We start from the raw sequence: 24,943 nt of genomic DNA on the forward strand, positions 1-24,943 counted from the left end.
CCTCAAACAGAGATTGATTCTCAAGGAGGCAGAAAAAATGGAGAAGTTTGGTAGACTGGATGCTTTTTGTATTGGGACTGCTGACTTTTACAACAGATATGGAAGAGAGTAGTGCAGGTGGTTCAGGAACAATCTGAACACTGTAGACACACACAACCAGGAAAATGTAAGGAATATCTGAGAAAGACAACTTGGGAAGTTAGCCGAAGATTGAAGACTGTCAGGGAAGATACACCGGAAAGAAAGACCAGCACCAAATATGTGAGGAATTTGAAATTTATCTCAGGTCATAAGGAGCCTTGAAGTACTTTTGAGTACGAGAGTGAATAATTCAGTCTGTGTGTCAGGAAGGTAATTCTGATAGCTGCCTGGACAGTGGAAATACAGCCAGGCTGTGGAAGTTCTTCAAAACCACACTGGAAAACTTGGATTTGATCAGATAAGCAATGGGAGCCTCTCATTAAATTCTTAAAAAGAAAAAGACATAAAGACAGTGGTGTTTTGTCCTTTAAAATTAAACTGAAGTGATTTACAAGATGGTTTAAAGTGGTGACAGATTGGAAACTCTGCTGATTTGCCTGGCTTTTCCTCTGGAATTTTCCTTGCTGGTTTGTGAAAATATCTTGTTTCTTTTTATAAGAGAGATTTAGCTCCAAATGTGGAAAATCTGACTTTTTGCTTTAGCCTCTTCCTAGTGTTTTAGTTTAAAAGAGAGATAACATTGGAAAGACAGGCAAGAGCTCACCTGGTAGTATCTAGGTGGTATCAGGTGAAGGCTTTGATTCTCATACATTCACCGAGTATTACTGAATGTTTTCCATTCACTGATCACCATCTCAGGCTCTGGGGAATCAAAGAAAGGAAATTAATCCCAGCCCACAAGTAGTTTACAGTTTAATGGGGGTAGCAAGTATGTAAGACGTAAAATAATTCATAGCCCAGTGTGAGAAAGTCTGTGCACAGAATGCTCCTTAGAGTCTAGGGGAGAAAGTGACTTGCTCCCAGAGAAAGTTGGAGCTTCATAGGGAAGGCAACATTTGACTACCTCTACCTGAACACGTGTTCAGCTGCCTAAGAAAAGAGGAAAGAAGGTTTCAGGCAGAGAGAAGAGCAGGCATAGAGAGGCTTAGCCCTGAGAAAGGCACAGTGACATTGGAGACTCTGAGAAGGCCTTTGTGCCTGCAGGGTAGCATGTGTGATGTCATATGGCAAGACTTGAGGGGTCTATTGTCAAGGGTGCTGATAAGTTTGAATTCTATCCTGTAGACCAGTTTTCATAGTGATTCTTTTAATATCTCCTTTTGATACACGCATCTGTCTTTTTAGTTCAGGCTCTGATCATTTGTCACATAGACATCTGCAGTAGTCTTCCAAAGGGGTCTCCCTATCCCAGATTCTGCATCTGTCTACCTGTCCTGCACCCTGCTGCCTGGGTGATCTAAATGCACATCTAACACTTTTATGAGTTGAATTGTGCCCCACTCCCGGAATTCATACGTTGAAATCCCTAACCCCCAGCACCTTAGAATGTAACTGTATTTGGAGATAGGGTCTTTTAAGAGGCAATTAAGTTAAAATGAGGTCATTAAGTGGCCTCTAATCTGATATGATTGGTGTCCTAGTAAGAGGGGATTAGGACACAAACATATACAGAGGAAAGGCCATATGGAGACACAAGGAGAAAATAGCCATGTACCAACCAAGGAGAGAGACCTTAGAAGAAACAACCCTGTAAACACCTTGATCTTGGACTTCTAGCCCCCAGAATTGTAAGAAAATAAACTACTTCACTTGTTCCCCAGCAGCTCCTTCAGTCTAAAGTGCCCTTCTGCCCCCTCCCACTCTACTGATCACCTCTTCACTTTTTAAGACCCACATGAAGCATCATCTCCCCTGTTCTGTGTTTCCCATTAGCAGAGCACATCTGAACTAATCACTCCCTCCTGCCTCTCTCTGCTGGCAACAAACTTATCTCAGGGCCTTAAGGTTTGAGCCCATTTTTTAAACCATGTTTCCTCCTACTAGACTAAACATATTGAGTAGAAGGACTATGAATATCTGTTATAGACCCAATTCCTATCTTAATTCCTGGCATATAACAAGTACTCAAGAAATGCTGTAGAAATGAGTAATTGTGCGTAGAGCCTGGATGTCCAGACCTACATGTTCTTGAAAGAAAGTCAGCCGTATTTTGTAATTGTCTACTGCAGTGGATATGTTTTTAGACACTCATGGCTTATTAGTTGTCTTAGATATTTCTAAATAACATTCTTTTTAATCCAGTTGCCTTTTTTATATACCACATGGAGATGCCTGTTGCATTTTAATATGTCTGCCTTCTTTAGTTACACAGTATTTCCAGTTCATTCAATGCACATTTATTTATTCGGTCCTATTCTGTGCCAGACACAATGCTAGATCCTGAAGTTAAGAAAACAACTAAAATGCTCTTACTACATAAAAGAACTCTCGGGTAGGCAGGAGGGATAGATCCTCAGCCCGATTATGCTGCAGTGTAGTAAGTGCCATGATAGAGATGTGCAGGGGGTATTAGTGGAGTGCTTTAATTATGTGGAAAGCGCAGACTTTTTACATCTAGGTGTTTGCTAAGTTTCTCCTCCCAAAATAATTATTGCTTCTTGGAGTGTATATCTTTAGAAGGTGACTTTTTCCTGACCCTGTGCTCTTGCTCTGGAGGGACCTTATTGGACGCCATCTCACGCCTGTGTGAGAATTTCCAGAAGCCTCAGTCCTGCTGTCATCCTCATGAAAGAATCACGGGAGAGAAGGCGCCTTCAGAAGACTTAAATTCCCTTCCTTCTTCACTTCTCACCTCATATAAAGCTCACTCTGCTCTGTCCTGGGGCCTTGTAATAAGCGAAGTGAAGGGTGTGGGACGAGGGATTCATCACTGCCCTCCCCAGCGCTAGGGCCTGGAATGGGGCTACCCCATTCTTTGGGAGAAAAGAGGAGTTCCCAGGAGTTGGGAGTATCTGAGAGGGACCTGAAAGAATTGTGATGATTCTAGGAGTTGACAAGCGGATATAAACAACGAGCCACTTCAAAACATAAAACACCTATGTGTCTGTTTAAATACTTCTGATTCTCTGTGTCTTTTATATAATATTCTGTGTCTGTGTTATCTGTCTTTAAAAATTCCTGCAGTCCAGGTAAACACTCACTGCCTGATTACCAGACCCATGTGGTTAGTTAACATACTGATAGAAATACAGTGATACTGAAATGCAGTACAGACTTCTAACAATGACAATTACCTTCTGAACACATTCTCTTGTGTTACAGCAGCCAGCTTCAGTTATCTGGCTAAAAATCGTATATAGCACTTGTTTGAAAATTGTGATGTGAAAAATACGGACTTTTTAAGAAAGGTGTTTAAAAATATTTTTTCCATGTTACTGTAAGTTATATATCACAAGCCAATGCTAGGATCTACTGGATATGAGGGAATTAAGCTAGTATTATATGCAAATCAAGTTTCTTCAGAAAAAGTAAATATTGAGATGATGGAGGGAGCCAGGCAGAATTTCATCCTGGAATCCAAACAGAAAAACAGGATTTTCCAGGGACTCCAGAGGCAGAAGAGTTGACTAGGAAGGGTAACCGTGTTCATACTTGTGGCTTACCCTTTGTTATGTTGTATTTACTTGTCGGTTGACACCTCTGTCTCTCCCACTAAACTGACTTCTACAAGGTCAGGAGTGGGGTGTATTTATTTCTATACCCATGTACCTTTTGGAGGAAATAAAGACAAGGGAAAGAAGGCCTATAGGTAGCCCCAAAGAACAACAACAACTGGGATTCACAGAAAGGCATGTGAGAACTTTAACATCAAACTAACAGGATGATAGGAAGCTGTGGATATGGTTGGACAAGCCTTCCCTGATTTTGCTGTCTAGCACAGCTTCCCTCCCAGTGCTGTCACCATCTGTAATGATCTTGTTCATGTGATTTCCGGTCTGCATACTTTTCACCTTAAGGTAATTCTGTGAAGGCAGGAACCTAGCCTGTAGTCTTGTTCATTACCGCCCAATAACTGTTTGTTGCATAATAACTATTTGCTTTGAATGAATTAATATATGTGATTTAGGGCAAAAGAATATGTTTGTGTCCTGAAAATTTCTACACGATAGACAAAACTTTCATGTCACAGGGTCCAGTGGGCACGGGGGAAGTAGGACTGTTGAGAGGAAAGAACCCGATTCCTGGTATTTGATCCCTGAAAGGGCGATCTGCCCCTTCCTCCTGCTAAGTGGCAGTGGAAAATTAACTCCGTGCCAGGGAAGGGCGGGAGCTGGCTTAGTGGTGTTCTTATCTTCGAAGGCTTCTCTGAGTCCTGAAGATAGGAGAGGAGGGCGTCAAGCACCATTTATTTAACAAAAGTATTCTGTGCCTGCCATGTGACAAAAACTGAGCGGGGCCACAAGATACAAAGGTGCCTAAGAGAAGGGTTGTGAAGCAGCAGCAGGTGAAAAGCAGAGGCCCGGCCTGAGGTAGCTGGTGGAGACCTGCGTACGAGCTGCTCTTTCTCATCCTTCATCTCTCTTGGATTTTTAAAATAATTTCTTTTAAAAATTAAAAAAAAAAAAAAAAAAAAATCCTCTTTTTTTACTTTGTCTTTTAAGGCATTGTTGGCTTATTTCCTGTTCTGTTCCGTTGGTTTCGCCTTTGTTTCGCACTGATTGTTTCCTTTGAGCGTGTCCAATTCCTCTGAGTCCTGTCACCTCCACGCTGAGCTTTTCTCACTGATTTATGGTGTCCTTTCGCGCCTTCGTGTCTTTGAGGCTTGTTTTGGATGGCACGTTACAGTTTGGGGCTGTTCTGTGGGCACATCTTCCTGGCCTGCTTTCCTTGTCTGTAGGGATGTTAGTTTGCTCCCTTTTTTTAAATTATAATTTTGTATGGGATTTTCCTCGACACTAATCCTTTCTATGGGAATTAGTGTTTCTTCTGAGCTTTGACAGGGAGGGGTGGAGAAAGACTTTTCTGGCCTCGGCATGCTCCCTCTTCTGTTGTTTCTGTGTAGCTGTCAAAACCTGGGTGGCTTGCGCTCTGGGATTTCCTGGCCGTTTCCAGCCCGCTGGGCCTTTACTTGGTCCCAGCTGTACAGGTGATGCTGAGATTATACTGTCCTGGCAGCTTCTCCTCCTCAGTGTGGGGTCGTGTCCTAGGTGGGAGCACCCGGGAGTCACAGTTTTGGGGTTACAGGGGGACTCTGCTGCTCCAGCCCCTGCAGCCGTGCAGCCCCCACCCCGGCTGAGCGCTACCAGCTGCTGAGCCCGGAGCACCGCGCGACTTTGGCGGCTGAGCTCCCCTGCCCTTGACTGTGCTGGGCCTGCGCTTTACAGTTGCTGCCCGCTGGCTCCCTTCTTCCTCCCACAAAGACTCTGAGAATCTATGACTATGGGGGGCTTGGCTCCACCCACTTGTGTTTTGGGGTGCCCTACCTTTGTTGTAAATATTGCCCAGGCGATTTAGCTTCCCCATATAGTTGCTGTGCTATATAGTTCCCCATATAGTTCCCCATGTAGTTGTTATTTGCTTGTTTTTGCTTTTTGTTTTGTAGGAATTCAGATTTAAAACCTGGGCTTCCTCATCACCGGAATCCCTGTCAACTGAATTGAAAGCTGGGAAGAACCTTGCACTGAGAAAATAGGATCTTCCACACAGGCTTTTTGAATTAGAGAGCAGTCCCAAATATTTATTAAATGTACTGCCCCTCTTCATCCCTTTCAACACTCCCTGTACACGTAGCAGCTTATTTCTCTCCTAACCAGTTCTGCTCTGCTCAGCTTTGCCCGAGCTCTCCATGATTGGTTTAAGTCATCTCCCTAACATGCAAATATGACCATGTCCCTCCCCTATTCCCACGGTGTAAATCCTACACTCCTTCCTTCACAGGGCATGCAAGACTGGCTACAGCGGGGGTCTTTCTCTCTTATGCCTGACCCCCAGATGGCTAACCTTCAAACCCTGTGTACTAATACTACTGCACTGCTTGTGATCACACATACTGTATATGATGTTGTTTCAAGACTCGGTGCTTCTGTGCATCTTTTTGCTTCTGCCTGCAATGTCTTTCCCACCTTTCCTCTTCTAATTCTTATTCAACTTTCCAGACTTAACTGACTTCCTCTGGGATCTCACAGCATCTTGTAGTTCTTGTAATAAACCAGGTAAAATATATATGATATGCTAAAGTGTCTGTCTCCTCCATCAACAGTACACTAGGAACCATATCTTACTCACCTCTGTGCCCCTTCATCATGTAGACTGATTTACATGTAGATAATATTAACATTTTCACTGCCTCTTGCTTCCGTGTGTGTGTGTGTGTGTGTGTGTGTTTTCTGAGTCATTTTATCTGCTCTTGGTACCTTAGCTATGCCCTATTTTATTTACTGTCATGGTACATTAAAAGGAAAAATATCATTTCTCTCTCTGGCTCAGGCACTTTTTCTGAGCTTCAGATCATTCATGCAGCTGCTTCAGTAACATCTACACTTGCACATAGCCCAGGAATCCAAAAATCAAGATCCGGCTCTCCTAGTGTTCCCTTTCTTGATCAATGGCACCTTGTTGAACATGCCAGAAAGTAGAAGTCGCACTGCTTCGCTCTATTTTCCAAACTCCCCAAACATCAAAGTGTTATTGAGTCCACCGTCCAAGCCTATCTCCGATCCACCCTTTCCTCTCTTTTTTCACTGTCAGTGCACCAGTGGAAGCCATGTCATCTCTCACCTGAAGCCATTTAAAATAGGTTACTAATTATATTCCTGTACCCACGATTGACTTTCTTTCATCTATTTTACACACAACAGGCAAAATTACTCTTTGAAAATGAAAACCTGATCATATTGTCATCTGCTTTAAACCAATCAATGGCCTCTCATTGCTCGTAGCATGAAGTTTGAAACTGCTTAAATTGGCACCTAAATTCCTGTTTATCCTTCTGCTCACTGTCTTCAATCCCTCAAATTCAGCCAACTCCCTCCTGTCACCCAGCTACTCCTTTCCTCTGCCTCCATTCACCTTCCTCCTTAGCAGGTCAAATTCATACTTTAGCTTTCATATGCTCTTCATAATTATAGTATTTATGTATCCATCCCTAAACAGCATAGTGTAGCTTTGCTTACTTCTGAACTTTACATAAATGAAATCACATGGTATGCATCTTTTGTGACCTGTATTTTATATTCAATATTAAGGATTCATCCACGTTGCGGAGTATATAGTTTGTTTACTTTCATTGCTCTATAATATTCTACATTTTCTTAAAATCTATTCTAGAGTCGCCTGGCCGGTGTAGTTCAGTGATTGAGCGTCAACCCATGAACCTGGAGGTCATGGTTCAATTCCCGGTCAGGGCACATGCCCTGGCTACAGGCTTGATCCTGGGTAGGGGGCGTGCAAGAGGCAGCGGACTAATGATTCTCTCTCACCATTAATGTTTCTATCTCTCTCCCTCTCCCTTCCTTTCTCTGAAATCAATAAAAACATTTTAAAAAACCTATTCGAGACAGTGAACTTTGGGATTGTTTTCACTTTGGGGCTGTAATGAACTATGAATAATGCTGCTTTGAACCTTCTTATATATTTATTCTGCTCTACTTCTGCACCTATTTCTTCAAGGTATATACCAATGAACTTTGGCAGTTAATGCCAAACTTTTCTAAAGTGGGCATTCAAGATAACACTCCCATCAGGAGCGTTTGACAGTTGTTGATACACATCCTTGCTGACTCTTTTAATTCATGCCAATCTGAGAGGTATATTTTACATACACTTTTTATTATAAATTGATGGTTTAAAAAATAAAAATATGGGATATGTGGTCATTCGATTCCAAAGATGGCCACGGCAATATCCCATGTGCCCTTCTGCAGTGTGATTTTGTAGCTTCTCCATTAAAAAGTGGAGTCTGTTTCTCTTACTTCTAAATCTGGTCTGGTGTCATGCTTGCTTTGTGTTGTCGGTTTAGGTCTGAAGAAGCCTGGTGGCTTCCACTTTCACTCTCATGGGATCCAGCTGCCATACAAATAAGTTCGGACTAGAGAACTGAATGATGAGAGACTATGTAGACAGAGGCCAGGCCAGCCCCTAGCTATTGGAGCTACTCCAGCTAAGGTGCCAGACACATGAGTGAAGCTGTCTTAGACATTCCAACTTCAGCCTGACTTTCAGCTGAATACAGTTGCATGACTGAACCCAGCCAATTCTACGTACAGAAATAATAAATGATTGTTGTTTTAAACCACTAAGTTGTGGAATTTTTCTTATGCGACTATAGATAACTGAATCACAATATATAAAAAATGCTAATACCCTCCCTGATCAATTTCATTCTTTTAATTCTCTTAACGAAATGTTTTTAAATGTGTACAAAATTTTCACTGTAGTGTTATTTATATATATATTTTTAAAGTAAAAACAATAGGGGAGATAAATGATGATGGAAAAAATAAGATTAAGGGGAAATGTTTTTAAAGTAGAAACCACCTCTATATTTAAAATTTAAATGTGGAGTAATAAATTAGGGAGCTTTCATAGAAGAGATTTTACAGACAAACTACAGTGAAAATGTTTTTAGTGATGTTGGAAAATGTTGCAGAAAAATATCAAGTGCTCATGTATATATTTTTGACTTTAAAAAAATTGTGCATTAAAGCACTGGGAAAAATGAATCCGTATATTAACAGTGGTTGGGTGGTTTTATTTCCCCCCCATTCCTCGAATGGATGTGGTACTTACAGAAGGAGAGCAAAGGTGCCAATGCCATTTTTTGGAGCAGTAGAAAATTTTCAGCCAAATTAGACATGCCCTGGCAGAGAAAATACCCCGACTTTTAAGTTGTGCGGGCTGTGGCACTCTGCTTTACCCGGTGGCTGTCAAGTTTCATGAGCAGACCTGAAGGCTCAGAGGAACAACAGGGACTAAGTCCTTATTTTTCTAAATTAAAAAACAACAACAAAAATTATTTTACTGTGAAATGATTTCATAAAATAGGGGGCATTTCAAAATCCTGAAAGTAGGAAAACATAATCTCAAAATTAAGAACAATCCTTAAATACATTTAACTTTTATTAAAAACTCACTAGGCACTTAATTTTCATTTTGCCGTGAACTGATGGAAACTTCATTTAGGTGACTCTGGTTCAAGGAAGCAGAAAATAACACTAAAACTTAAAATTACTCAGGGACAGAAAATGTCATAAACATTCATCCTCAGTAGAAAACCACCTAGATTTTCCAATAAAATTATCTTGAGAGTAATGGAATGTCTAGAGTTATGAGTCAAGTTAGGCTTCCTTCATGGGCAGAGTTTGTCCAGATGGCAGTGCTTATTTAATATTCAGTCTCAGGGACCCATCCAGACACAATGATATTGAGTGTGCCCTAGGAATCTACGTTTTAAACAGTATCTCCAGGGAAGACTTCTGTACCTAAAATTGAAGGAAACATTGTCTTTTAAGGGTTCTCTGTGGTGATCTGGTTGGTGGCTCATGGCTATAACTTACAAATTCATCAAAATATATACTTAGGTTGTATACTTTAAGTTACACTGCAGTAAAAAGTAAGAAGGAACAAAAAATACTTGGACTTATACATTGCTTTAGCAAAATAAATCTCTTATTTAGTAAATTTTAACACTTGTCATAATTTGTTTTTTTGAAGCAGATTATTTTGCATTTTTAAAGCAAATATAGGCATTGATCATTTTAGAAATGATACTTTGCGTACTTTTGATTTGAAATACAATTATTCTAGTTTATAGCCAAATCTGTTTGAAAAACAAGCCATCGTTTGTTTTATTTGATATAAATAAAATTCATTTTAGATTTAAAATTTTTTGTATTTCTTTAGTAAGTTGATGTTTCAAGTAAATGGTACTTTTAAAATCCTTTGTTTTTTGAATGTAAAGAAATGAACATTTCTGTACAAAGGAAGGAAAGGAGAGGAGAAGGGAGGGAGGGAGGGAGAAATGAAAGACAAGAAGGAAAGACAATGGAAGAAACCAGTGCCCTAAGGACAAAGTATTCTTGCCCATCCTCTCAAAATAAATCTCCTCAAATAGTTTAAGATATTTCAGTTTTGATTGTTAATTATATCTCTAGCTATTTATTCTCTAATTCCCATGTAGAACAGCCTTCTTAATTGCATAAAGCTTATTGTAACACTTTATATTTGAAAACACTTTGTTATTTCTACTAGTGATTATTTGCACACTATTATTATTATCATTATTTAAAATATATGACTGTTTCTGTGTTGGAAAGAGAGGAAGAGGGATTCACTGTGAGGGCCAGAGCACCTTTAAGAATTTGTGGCCTCTCATTTTGATGCCTAATTTATCACACACCTTCACAATTTTACCAGTGTCAGAGGAGGCCTGTTTTCTCTTGGAATGCTACATTCTTTGGGGATGAAGTGTTCAGTCTTTAACACTGTATTGGAGTGTCTCCCGAGTATTTAGCATCTGGATAGAGCCGTCATCACAGTAATGAGAGATAGAGCAGGCCAGAACTGACTCTGTCCAGGGGAAAAGCAGGATTAACACCAAATCTACCGTGGCTTTTCCCACTGTAGCAAAAATAGTGGGTCAGCAAGACATCCATATGAAAAACTTCTGCGGCCTTGCATTTAATTTGGGTTATTGTCACCCAGGCTACACACAGTTAGGAAATTACTCTATAATTGATATAACTATAAAAATTTAGAGGATTATAAACTTTAATTTTCATAACAGTTGCAGATTGTTATTGTAAACTATTTTTCTCATACATATACAATAGTATCTTTTTTCAATAATAGTGCTAAAGATATTAGAAGGATTTCTAAAACAACCCACGTTTGCTCAGTTTTATCAAGAGAGAAAAACTTCTAAACTAGATGGACCATGTGACTTATTTTTTATTCATTAAAAAAACCCTTTTATTGTTTTTATTATAAAGTCACACATATAAAAATTATATGTAATAAAAAGATTTTAAAATTCAGATAAGCTAAGAGAATAATTAAAATTTCTTGTAGAGCAACCACTTAGAAAAAAAATCTCTGTTAACATCCATACGTAGAAATACATTAGGAGTGAGATCAATAGGTGGATTCTTTTATTTAGCACAAACAATGTACTAGATTACTTGCTGTATGAGTACTATTAGCTCATGTAATTCAAAGAAAATTCTGTAAGGCGGTACTATTATAAATTCATTTAACAGACGAGAAAGCTGAGGAACGGAGTTATGAAATGACTAGCCCAAGGTCACAGCACTAGAGGGGGCAGAGCTGGGGTCTGAGGCCGGGCATTCTGACTTGGCAGTCTATATTCTTTTAGTCACTTGCTAAAATTACACTTTCCAATGTTTTTGAAATAGTTTTATGGAGGTATAATTAACATACAATAAACCACACATATTTAAAATATGCAATTTGGTAAGTTTTTAAGACCTTCTTAACTATTTTAAGCGTATAATTCAGTAGTGTTTCATATATTCACACTGTGCAACAGATCCTCAGAACTTTTTCCCTTGCAAAACTGAAACTCTGCACCCATTAGGCAGCAACTCCCCATTTCCCCCTTCCCGCAGCCTTTGGCAAGCACCATTCTACTTCCTGTTTCTATGAGTTTCACTACTCTGGGTACCTCGGATAAATGAAGTAATACAGTATTTGTCATAATTATTATGAAATCATTTGCCAACTCTCTTGAATTATGGAATATTTGATTTCTACCAAGTTTCCAGGTAATGTCATCAATATACCCAAAATTTAAGGTCTATGAATGTTGCTGTGCAAAATAATAACAGAAAGTTTACCGTTTCTTATAACCACGTGAAAACAAAATTACATACCTTTTTTTTTTGGAGAGAAAGGTTTATGTAGGCTACTCTATGCATCTGAATATAAACCTGTTTCTACAAAATAATTTAGAATTATGATAATATTTATTATTTGAATAGATTTTTGTCAATAGTCAATAAAAGAGTGCCCTATAGATGTATAGGGCCACAAAAACAAAGAAATAAAAACCACAAACAATGGACAGAATAAAGAATAAAGTCAATGGAACTCTTGCAAAGCATTTAAGCACAATTTGAGTGTTCAGATAAAAACTGTCCCTTTTTAAAAGTATCTGTGGTGATTGGGTAACTAATCAGGGTGCCTGGGATTAGATGTAATACTTTGATGAATCTAGGACAGAGATAGAGAGAGGGTATGGTGTATAATTTTTGTTATTTTGTTTTTTTTGTTGTTTTTTTAAAATATATCTTTATTGATTTCAGAGAGAGGAAAGGAGAGGGAGAGAGAGAGAGATAGAAACATCAATAATGAGAGTCATTGATCGAGCCCGCAACCCGGGCATGTGCCCTGACCGGGAATCGAACCCCGATCGCCTGGATCCTAGGTCGATGCTCAACCACTGAGCCACGCCCGGCCGGGCTAATTTTTGTTATTTTGAACAAAAGAGAAAAAAGAACCTCTTTACTTGTGAAAGTGTTCAATTTGTGTGTGAGTAAAAGTCACAACTATAATCAACCAGAGCCTTTGACCAAGTAAAAGATTATAGAGAATTATTGTCAGATGCTGGCTTTTTGCTTCCAGAGGAATGGCAACCCTGTATAGACCTTGAAAATTTCAAGAGCAGTCTTCCAAAACCCCTATAAAATATTAAACTAATGTACTTGCAATTTTAGTACAAATCAGGAAATGCAGAAATTGCAGTACTTGTAGTTATATTAACTAAGTTCACAGGGCACACATGTAGGACTTTTTATTCCAAAGCAGCCCAGTTTGAGGAGTTAATATTTCTTTGGGGACTGAATACTTGCATTTTCCATCTTCTCTGAACTAAGATTAGAAAATGAAAATAAGAGTTTGCATACTTCATTTAAAGTATAATTTCTTAGCATTGCCAAGATGTTTGGCTGACCTCTGATTTTGTATCAGTATTTAAGGGAAGGTATTAAATGGGATATCTTCTTGAGGAAAATTCAAAGATCATGTCATGTACTAGGGCTTTTATTTTTTACATATATTTATAATGCAGCAATTTTATTTTGTGACTAGTTTCCATAGCATGTTTCCATCAGTTAAAAAGAGAAAAACACTTAATTTCTAAGGGCAAATCTCCAGTTTTTCACTTTTTTATGCTACAACATTGAACAGAAGAGAATCATGTAGACAATTTAACATTTGATTTACTAAGTTTTCCTAATTAAAATTTTTCTCATGCTGTTTATTTTTGCAAATTGTCCAAATGTTTTGATGGGTTTAAATATTCTGGAGAATATGCATGTTGACTTGGGAGCTGATAAAACACTTCTGAAAGTCATGATGGCATTTCTACTTGCCAATGTGAAAATGGGCATAACGGAACTACCCCTGCGCTCCACATTTTTCAATTGAGAAAAACATACATTCCTTTTAAGGAGTATGGCCAATCAACCAGTGTGATCTCATTATATGGGGACAGTCTGAGAAGGTATATTGACCACACCTCAGAATCTGTCCACTCAGAGGGTGAAAGAGGGAACTATTTCTTTACCGCCTCTCATTCCTCATTGTGTTAAGTCCCTCCGACTTACAGGTTTGTATGTGAGTCACAATTTAGTTGAGTAGGTTCCCACAGGCATTACAGCAAAAATCCCCTGATGCAGGAAGCAAGAAGTTGTAGTGGAGGCAGGTGCTGCCAGGTAATACTGCTGTACACCTGGTTGTCATAATGACACCCGGGCTGGAAATATGTTAGGGGAGCATGAGGTAGGGCAAAAGGGGTGTCTAAATATCCCCTCATCATGAATTTTGGGGGAAAAACATGGCATAATCATCACTGGATGGTTAAGATGACAGAGGAATACCCAAGATTTATCAAGGTGACTATAAGGAAGAGTGCCTAAGTCTAAATCAATCATATTGTGTTTAAGTAAAGAAAAGAGTCTGTAGCCAAAGAATATATCCCATGTTTCCAAGTCCGCATGGGGCCTTTTGAGAGGAAGGCAGAAAGAACTATAGCAACTTTGTGTGTGCCTCCAATATGGTTAGAAAGCATTATCTACTATGAACTGGTCAAATATTTAGTCTGTTTAACAACATGGTTGTCAGTGAAGAAAGGCATCAGGCAATCACAGATTAACAACATTAACTAAGAATATAATATTACTAACTTTACCTACTATGCTTACAGGTTCACCCAACAGCTTTCTGATTCTACTGTGGCTCCCTCATAAATTGGTCTACAGGGATCAAATGGACTCATTTTCAACCTGAGTAACTGTGTTTTCTTCATAGTCATAGTTATCATTGTAAATGTAAAAATTGGGCCATGGTTTATATATCAGTCCTTTGGAAAAGTGAGTAGTGTGAGATTAAGACTGAGCATGGTTGGGATATTGCTTAAAAATATATCAAGCATGGATGTGACAAGGAAACTCAGATTCTATGACAAGAAGAGGGTTACATTAAGTTCTAGTAAGAAAAGCAGTTAAGCAAAAGTGAAACAATAAATGGCTTGGAAGGAGGACAAGGTGTAGAGTGTTCTGACTCTCTTACCTGGCTCTGTGGCAAAGTGAAGGGGGTTTGGGAGACAATATAGCTTTCAATTCATGGGAGATAGCGTGTTCGAGAAAAGGTTCAAGGCTATAGTCTGGCTATTTTGACAGTAGAAGGGGCACTACAGGATACTGTAGATGAAATTACCCTAAATGTTCAATCCGCGTGTGGTGTAACGGTGCCTTCCACCTCAGCAGAATCACTTCTCCAAGGTGGTGGTTTGATTTGGTCCATTGCCAGAAGTCTCTGGAGATGGGAAATAAATGTGATTGCAAAGCATTTGGTAAACAAAAATTAATATAAAACTTGACATTAGCAACTTTTCAGCCAATACCTTTAAAATAAGTGGTATATCTTGTGTAAAATTTCGTAGAGTGGTTTCTTGATACATTAAAATGTCTTTCTCTTGTTAGTGATGCTTTAATAGTTGGCTTGATTCACTTGATATCGATGATCTACACGGTAATAAAATTTAAGCAGAGAAACTTAATACAGTCTGAATTAGGAACCACAGCTTCATTGGGGCTTAATGTATCATGTTGCAGCATAACATTCTAATATGCATAATTTCCTAAATCGTGCATCGACTTCAGGGGGTACTTAAATATTCAGCTCAATTTCTCCTAAGTGTCCAGAATATAGTTAACAATCTAATGATGTTCTCTATGCAGAAGGTAGAAGAGCTCCCCTCCACACCCAGATCTGCCAGCAGAGCCAGAAGATGAGGCAACTACTAACTGTATGAAAAAGCTCCCCAGCAGAGAAATTCAGTATGTTTTGGTGGGATACAAGAGGAAGAACTAACATTTCCTGAATGCCTACTATGTGCCAGCTCTTTCACTAAAAGTTTAACACACTTTAATTATCAAAACAAATCGGCAAGTATAGGTATTTGTTATTCTCATTTCACTTTTAAGCAAACTAAGCTCAGGGATGCTGTTGAAATCAGCCAGCTGTGGTGGAACTGAGACTGGAATCCAGTCCTGTCTTCATTCTGTTCAGACACTTGCCCAAGGGTCTATGTCCAAATCTATGAGTGTGCGAGAGCTCTGCACAAATGGGTATTTTAGCATCATTCCTTCTTTAGACAACTCTTTCAGTGCCGTCTAAGTAGGCATGTATTTAAGAACGGACAAAATCCCTGTTTTCTTAAAGATAAAACGGGGGCATGACACCAGACTTTGCTTTCTGAATGACAGCACGTGTGGTGTTTTAGGAACCAAGCTCTAACATGCTCACTGACTGTAAGCTCCTGATGGCAGAGGCCATGACTTTGACTTTCAACTTCTAATTTATACCTGGCTTAAAAGATGACAGTAGTAGGTTATGTTTTAGTTGCTGAATTTTTGCTTCCTCTAAACACTGAAGACTCAAGCCCTGAATTTTTTTCATTTATTTCTGAAATAAACCAATGCTCACGCTAATACAGTCCTTTATTTATCTGATATAAGTAAGCGAAGAAAACGTTTGCCAAATGCTCATTTTTACAGTGAAGTGGGTTTGGCTTGTTTTCTGAGTGGCAAAGGATTTGGATATGGAAATGAATATTTTCAGCTGGCAGTAAGAAGGAGGAGGAATTCTCCATTTGCTTCTCAGCATTGTTTAAGGAATACTTTGTGCTGTTACCCTGACAGGCTTACAAATCAGCATAAGCAAGAAATGGTAACCTACAGTTTTCAGTGGAAGATAATATTGGGTAAAAAGATACGTATATTTTCAAAAAGAGAAAATCTGTCAGTAGGAAGAAAGAAAACTCTTATTTTGAGACCAAAGTATAAAATATTAACTTCATATAGCTTCACAGGCAAACAGATTATAATTCGCTTCACCTTTATCAAGGAGTTAAACATATGAACAAATTTCAAATGAAGAACTGAGAAGTCACCTTATAAAGGGATGTAACCTGCAGCCTCTAGAGCAGCCCCAATGGTCCCTGCCCCTCGGTAGGCTCATTCTTAGGTCATCTCCCTCCCACTGTGTGTGGGTTAGACTTAGTGACTCACTTTTAATGAACAGAATAAAGTGGGACTAGCAGTATGTGTCACATAAGGCAGTGTGGCCTTTGTCTCTCTCAGATCATTCACTCTGGGGGAAGCCAGCTGCCCTGACGTGAACAACTTTATGGTGAGGCCCTAGCAGCATGGAACTGAGACCTCTTGCCAACAGCCATCTGAGTGAGTGTGGAAGTGGATCTTCCAGCCCCATTCAAGCCTTTGGGTGACCATGGCCCCAGCTGACAGTTTGAGTGCAGCCTCCTGAGAGGCTGAACCAGAGCCATCCAGCTAAGCTGCTCCCGGATTCCTGATCCTGAGAAACTGTGTGAGATAGTAAAAGTTCATTATTTTAAACCACTAAATTTTGGGGTAATTTGTTGAGTAACAAGAGATAACTAATACAAGGGGGCAGGAGTGATAGCTTGGCAGTCTAGCCTGGAAAGGACTGGGCCAGGAATTCATTTCACCGAGAGGACTAGACAGGAATATATCACCTTTAAGTAGGCCGGTTAAGGCAAAGAAAAGCAAATACGGTGCAGGTCTCGATAGCCAGTATGTCAAAGCTGGAGGTTTGGAGAGCCAGCAAAACTGACACACTTTGTAAAGTGGGTACCTAACAGTTTAGCCCCAAAGGTGAGTAGAGGAGGCAGGTGAATTGGACCTTAATGGAGACAGCTACAGGGAAGCTAGAATCGCCTCACAGATTAGAGACTCTAAGATGAGTGATGTGGAAGTTGTCCTAGTTATCAGAATTCAGTCAGTTAAAAAGGCATGGTTAGGCCCTGGCCAAGTAGCTCAGTTGGTTAGAGGCTGTCCGGATATGCCAAGGTGGTGGGTTCGATCCCTGGTCAAAGTCCATACAAGACTCAACCAACGAATGCATAAATCAGTGGAACAATGAATCAGAGTCTCCCTCCCTCCCTCTCTCTCTCTCTCTCTCTCAAATCAATAATAAGTAAATAAATAAAGAGGCATGGCTGCTAGCCTCTGGGAAATTATATTTTTTAATGGGCAAACTGACTGACATGGGCAAGCATATGAAAGGGAGTGACTGAATTCTCAGTGCATTTCCCCTCCTCCCCGCACTCCCCGCCTCCAGCGGAGCTCAGCTCTCAGGCTGGGCCTAGCACTTGGTTACCACCGGCAGGGGCCTGTTCGCTGGCCTTGTCTCCTCAGCGAGACTGTGGGCTGCTGAAGGAAAGGGCCATGTCTCCTTCGCTAATCCGCCTCCAACCACAAGCTCTTATTTGAAATGTGAGCATGTGTGGACTTATTTCTGTATACCTTCTCCGAAACCACAGACATTTTGGATCCCTACACATGAACCATGCCAAGTTGCCACCATCTTGATTCTGATGAGAGCCAAAGCCCTCCGGGTTGTTTGCTTCTGCCCTCTCCCGCCTCTCTATGCCATTGGTTACATTCTCTCCAATTTCTGCAAAGGTGTATTATCATTTCTTTTATATTAAAGGCATTATAATGTGGTGCAAGAAATATGTGGGGGACATAATGGTACCGATAAGACAGACCTGGACCCTGCCTTCCTGCCACTTGCTGCCCACGTAGTCTGTACACATCAGGAGAAGGTAACTGGGCCGTAACGCACTTACGCTGCTGCAGCTCCGAGGACGTCGGAAGGCAGCACCCGTGATGTGTCACGATATTCCCTAACGGAGGATCCTTTTTTCGATCTAAAACTATGCAGAAAGTAATATTTCCTAACAAAGAAGAGTTCATAAGACCTTCTTACACAGAACTCTTTTCAGGACAGGAGGATGCACTCACATCAAAGGATAGAAAGAACACAAATGTAGGAAAGACAGGAAAATGAAAATATCTTAAAAGCAGGGAGCTAGCAATTGTCACAGCAAGCCAAAGTGAAGTAAGACCTTAGAAAATGACTCCTAAACTTGGTATCTAAAAATTTTTACTTGAGCAAGTGTATTTGAAAAAGACCTTAACACGTATGTAAAATGGTTCCTTACAATCCTATAAAGTGACTACCTCCTCCTAATCTGTTAGGTGGTCGTGTACAAAGTTGTTCCTTCTAGGAATCCCACCCATGTTATCCCATGAGCCCTTGTTCTGTACATAGCATACATTTAAGTAATTTAATATTTCATTGTGATTGCCATGCAATAAATTGTGGGCTTTTGAAGCATGTCCGATGATAAAAATTCTCCTAGGAGTGCAAGCATTCATTATTTTCATACATTTCTTCATTCATTTATTACCTTCTTCCTGCATACTAAACAATGCCAGATTTTACCTCTCCTGTGTAGCCTCTGGAGCCTTCCTGGGAGCCTCTTACTAGATTTGGCCCTGGCAGAAAGGCCTGACATTTCTGGACTCCCTTTTACCTTTTACTTAGAAGAGTGTGATGTTGAACAGCGCCAGCTTGCCCACTCATACCAGGCTGAAATTTTTCAACGTAATTCTGCCAACAATAGCAGCCACCGAAGGTATATGAGCAAAGAAGTAACACTGTAAAGCAGAGTTCAGGAAGATTCCTCCATGGAGAGAGATTAGAAGTGGTTTTGTCTCTGGAGAGTCTGATGTTAAAGATCTGTGGTTTTTTCTTTTTTTCTTCTTTTTTTTCTTTTAATATATCTTATATTGATTTCAGAGAGAGGAAAGGCAAGGGAGAGAGAGAGATAGAAACATCAATGATGAGAGAGTCATTGATCGAGCCCACAACCCGGGCATGTGCCCTGACCGGGAATAGAACCCCGATCGCCTGGATCGTAGGTCGACGCTCAACAGCTGAGCCACGCCTGGCCAGGCAAAGATCTGTAGTTTTTAAGGAAGCTATGACACGTCTTGCATTTAGCTCCCAAAGGGTATCACTGACATGAGCTCAGTGATGGAGGAGATGACACGGGATGGCAGGGTACAGGGACCCTCAGTGGTGAAGGGAAACATAAGTTAGCTTTGAAGAACAGAAAAAATTTAGATAAGTAATAATGAATATGACTTGTTTATAGGAAAACATAAGAGCATAGCTTGGTTGTAGCGGTGGTTCCCAACCTCGACTTTGGAATCACTTGAGGAGTTCAATAAAATGAAGATTTATGTGACCTGTCTGTCAATGCCCAGCCAAAGACAACCCGAACACACCTATAGCTGAAAGAGGTTGGGTTTATTGATTCATTGCAAAGAGGGAGACCGCACACCTTAGAGAACCATGCAGTGCCTCAGTAATAGGTTGTTAGGAAAAAACTTATATTTGAGTTTGTGCTAGTGATTTTGGAAAGGATCCAAGGATGCAGGACTTTGCTCTAGATTAGATGCTGTCAAGAAGCAGGGATAATTCTATGAATAGGTATCTTCATAATTCTTACCTAGAAGATGGGGGAAAAACAAGCAATGCTGTAATTGTAATTAGTAAAGAAGCAGCAATCAGTCATATCATCCAGGATAAGGGATATTTGGCCATTTACGTAGTTTGGACAATGTTCTTGTTTTTGTCTGTGCCGATACTTGATTACATATTGGTCATCATGGTCACTGAGTGAAATTGCTTGTGTTCCACAGGAGAACACCATGTCCTAGCTGTGAGTGCCAGACCAGCTTCCAGATGTCAGGGACTGCTTTTCAATTTTCAGATGCAGTGCAAGAAAATGATTCATTGGTGGACAAGAAACCTATGTTTCTAATAAGATGCCTATGTGAATCTGACTGAGGGAATTTGAGGATCCAGCCTTCAGAAATACTTCTATGGTAGGCAATAAGGCTGAACAAGAGTAGTAGATTATAGAGATCCTTAAGAAACAGGCTAATAGGTTTGACATAATTCGTCTAACAATAGCAGCCATTAAAGGCCTATGAGCAAAGAAGCAACATTGGAAAGCAGGATTCAGGAAGATTCTTCTGTCGGGAGCTAATAGAATGGTTAGAGCCTGAAGGATCCAGGCTCAGGCTGGGGATGAGCAGGGAGAGTGCAGGCAGACAAACCACCAGCTGGGAAACACGTGCAAAGGTCTGATCCTGACAAGACTATACACTGGGTTAAAATATTGACAGTGGGAATGAAAAGAAAGGATTGGATGTGAAAGACATTAAGTAAGAACCTAAAATTAAAAAAAAGAAAAAGACCCTAAAATCCATTTACTGTGAGCCTAGAGGACAGGGACTTACCTCGATATTCTTAGCTCTTGGGTTTGTGCTTTTAAGGCGGAATCAATTAGCCAACTAATAGGATTATGTACCTGGCAGGATTGGGGAAGAGCAGAACGGAAAACTCTAGAGTGATTTAGGGGCAGTATGGAAGGAAAAATTACATCAGAAAAAGGAGCATTCAGCTTAGACATGCAGACTCTGTGATGGTGAAGATTCCAAGAGAAGACGTGGAGCCAGAAGTTGGCCCACGCGTTGAAATGGGAGTGCGAGAGAGACGCTGAGGGCAGGGTGGCGGGGTGAACAGACGGGACAAGGGAAGTCACTGGACAACGTGGAATTTCTAAGGGCGGGTAGAAGTAAGAATGGAAGCCAAAGTCAGCCTCCTCTAGAACTGGCATGGCAATTATTGTTTTCTACCCTAGATGATGAGTTGTCACTGGGGGGAAAATGTACCTATTTCAGGAATATAGTGTAGGTCTTATGAGCATATTTGTGGAGTCAGCAGACAGGGTTTCCAGTATATCTCTGTCCCAATCAAGTTGTGACTTCTCATGTATTTAACTTCTCTAGGTTAAAAATTCCTGATCTGTAAAAAGGAGATAATAAATGTAAAGCCAAGCTCTTAAAGGTGGGTCTAGAAAGAACATTTAAATACAAATCTCTTACTGGAATGTATGAGTGATGACATGCAGCAAGGATGGTGAAGCTTTAGTTTGCCTTCCCTCAACATGACCTCTTATGCAGGAGTGACCGCCTTCAGTGACTATGCCCTTCCATAGCACAGGGCAAAGACTGAGCATTTAATCTTACCCAGTTGCTGCCAAAAGAGTGGCATTTTCAAAGCACTCTCAGAAACTGAGTAAGTAGAAAATAAGAGGGAAAATCCTTTTGACTTGACCAGATAATACTATATCCAACCACTAATGGAGTTGTTAAATAAAAGTAAATATATTTGAGATAGTTCTTGCCTAGTCCATTCAATTTTCCATTTGTAAAATTGAATTTTTAGGCAGTTTGCTCAACACAGGTCTTTCTCATTAAAATCTAACCAAAAGGTGGCAGTGTTCTATACAAATGTTCACCAGTCCCTTAACTATTACCTGTATATTTTGTAAAATAAATGTCTCAACAGTATAAGAAACAGAAAACAACAACAACCCAGGCTTCATTGAGAAAACTAGAGATTTATAAGAAAGCATCTTTAAAGTACAATGCAGAACATAACACAGTGTGTTAGAGTACTTGTGTTTCCACAAAGATTCCTACAATATACTAAATGTTGGAGACACAGAAGCCTGAAACATCATTTCTACACTTAATTCATACATGGTCTTCTTCTTCCTTATCATACTGTCCACCTGGACATTTAAAAAATTTATTAGGTTGGTTTTTTTCTTAGACAATCTTTACTCCCCAACCTTCCCAGTCTTCTCAGTGTGGCCTGCCAGCTTACTGTAACAATTTATGCAATCTCGAGGAAAAGAGCGCTGGCCTGCACTTTAAGATATTCAGGTTTTAATTCAGGCTCTATCCTTATCATACATCGGGAGAAATAAACATTAATTGATCATCTCCCACACACTAAGCCAAGATGTAATCTTCCTTAAGCGGTAGAGGAGATCCAACAAGGTAAATATCATTAGTCCCACTTCACGCATAAGGAAGACAGGCTCAGAGGAATTAAGTGATCCATCCAAAGTCATTGACTAGGATGTAAACCTTTAAACTAACTTTGAATTCCCCAGTTCTTCCCATTATATCATCATATTATCTTCTAGGACTATTAATATTTCTTGGTTGTTCCTTGATACTATAGTTAAGGAAAAGCTACCGCGAGTTAACATTTTTCAGGATATCAGGATATTTTTGAAGAGACCATTTTAATAATTCACAGTGTGACTTTGATGTGAAGTATAGAGATTTTAATAATATTGGAATAAATTAATTAGCTACATTGTGACATTGTTCAATTTTATACTTAAAGCTTAATGTCAGAAAAAAAAGACTGAATTACAACATAAGAACAGTATCCATACCTTATTTTTATGTGTTAGCCTCCATTATTTGGGGGGCAGGAGGCTGAATTTCCAATGATGCTGAAGGATTTTAGATTCCCCAGTACTGTGTTTTTCCAGCCCAACTTTTTGATAGACTCAGTTGAAATTCAATCAATGCCATGGGCAGACTTTTTTCCCCCTTTCTTTTTATTGAAACGACCTATTTCTCTGGAATATTTTAAGGCTGTTCTTACCATTTCCTGCTGCGTGGGACTTTTTTGGGCCATGCCATTTGCTTCAACTATGAGGCCATTTCAAGTGGGCGTGTTTTATCACCCTTTTTCCCCCTTAGAGGAGCCTCCCTCTAATTTGAGGTTGTTAATAACCTCACCAAAGTGACATTTCTAGTATTTATTTATTTGTTTTTCTCATTGGAAACACAGAGTGAAGGACAGTAGTTTTTTAGGAGCAGTGCTAACTCCAGCCTACTGAAAGAAAAACTCCCATGAGTTGTTGATTATGTATCTTTTCAATGAAATTGTGTGTTACAAAAGGGAGTTATTTTAAATATGAATATAAATAAAGCTAACAATTTAAAAAATACATGAAAATAATAGCCAATATTAAATAAAGCTGTTAATGGCTTTAAATAAAGCTCATCCATTTGGAAGTTGAAATACTAAACACAGTTCCTAAAGCTGCCATTGGAGAGGAGAAGGGATTGGGACTAAATCACTTAAGTGGGTCTTTAGACATATGTGTTATTACCTCCTTCTCATCACTATTAACAGGACATTTATTCACAGCAAAAATGTGGCATGTGTACCGATTTACATTTCACCGGTATAATCAAAGCAAGTGACATGCTCTTTGGGAACGTATTAATGAAACAACAAAAATGGCAGGGACTGTGTTAAGCCAACAAATACATTGAATTATTGAAGGTGAAGGATATCCTTTCTCCTTCTCAGATGCAAACTTGAATGCGGTTTTATGAAATTATTCCAATATTTCCTGCTTCATTAGGGGGGAGTCTCTCATTTTTAAATTCCCTTGAGAAGGTATCCTGACCTGAGTAAGTTCCCATTAGCTGCATTCCAGCACAATGCTAATGAAAGCAGATTAAACCTTCCTCCACCCTACCTCCTGCTCTAGCCAGCTGTCCATTTGTGTCAGACGTTCTAGATTCACTGGGTCAAAGAGTGTGAAAGGATTAGGTGTCCTGAAATAAACAATTCACAGTGTGACATACTCATGTGAGTGAGCACTGTCTTCTCACACCTTGTAACATAATCATTCCTTATTTTCAAAAATTGTAGAGAAAGTACAGGACTGACAGTCATTAAACTGAGGCTCTGGTTCTAACTCCATTTCTAACCTTCAGGCAAACCTTGGAAGTCACTTAGCCTCTCTTGGTCTCAGTTTCCCAACCAGTAAACTGAAGGAATTTTAGGCTATACAGTTCTCTGAGATGCCTTCCAGATTTAAAACATTAATAAGGCCCACAAAATCTGTATTTGATGACAGAAATAAATTGGAATAACTATACACTTATTAAGTAAATCATTGAGCACCTGCAAGGGGTCTGCACTCCTCTGCTGAGTGGTATTTTGAAATTCTCTAAACTGCATGATCCTTTCTAAAATATCAGAGCATCACACAATTTTCTTTTTCGTATTTGCATCTTTGCCATGAGAGTGAGTAAAATTCCTGGTTACGAAACTGCTCAGGATACTTTGGAAAACATCTCTAACAATACATAGCTTATTAGAATGGCTAAACGTATTCTAAACAAACACCCTAAGAGAGTTACTACTTTGAAGGGGGGGGGAAATCAAGTGAAAAAAAATTTTCTTTTCTCTTAGAGAAGCCAAAATGTTTCTGTCATCTATTTTTAAAATTAAGAATAGAGGATGTTCACAGAATAGAGAAATAGGCAAGTGAAGAACAGAGAGACAAGAAAAACCTCAGAAAACGTCTCATCAAAGTTAAGTAGAAAGCCAAAAATAGATGAGCACCCAACAAATGGAATATGAGCCATTCTAAGAGAGGTTTTCATAGAGAAATAGCTTAATCAATGGCTCTTAATGGAACAGATTTCATAAACATATCAGTTTTAAGCAATGACAGGCATATAGGGATGATAACCCCTTAGGACTTACCTCAGAGCTGACTGTAGAAGAATTCAGGAAGAATGCATCAGAGATTCCCCCGTGTCATTTCAGTCAATTAAAATGAACTTCTTCAGTGGGTAGTCACCACTGT

The 24,943-nt window shown here is 39.6% G+C and overlaps 1 long non-coding RNA gene across 1 annotated transcript; it reads right to left on the reverse strand.

The window, feature by feature from the left end:
- Nucleotides 1-751: 751 nt before the first annotated feature.
- Nucleotides 752-24,926, reverse strand: LOC107546044 (uncharacterized). Its single transcript, XR_001604092.2, has 4 exons — nucleotides 24,841-24,926; nucleotides 14,903-15,023; nucleotides 14,716-14,814; nucleotides 752-843 (listed from the first exon to the last, which is right to left on the reverse strand). It is a non-coding gene; the product is annotated as an uncharacterized LOC107546044 (long non-coding RNA).
- Nucleotides 24,927-24,943: the final 17 nt, after the last annotated feature.

The sequence above is a fragment of the Miniopterus natalensis genome, chromosome 16, assembly GCF_054644295.1.
Source record: "Miniopterus natalensis isolate mMinNat1 chromosome 16, mMinNat1.hap1, whole genome shotgun sequence".
NCBI classification, from domain to species: Eukaryota; Metazoa; Chordata; class Mammalia; order Chiroptera; family Miniopteridae; genus Miniopterus; species Miniopterus natalensis.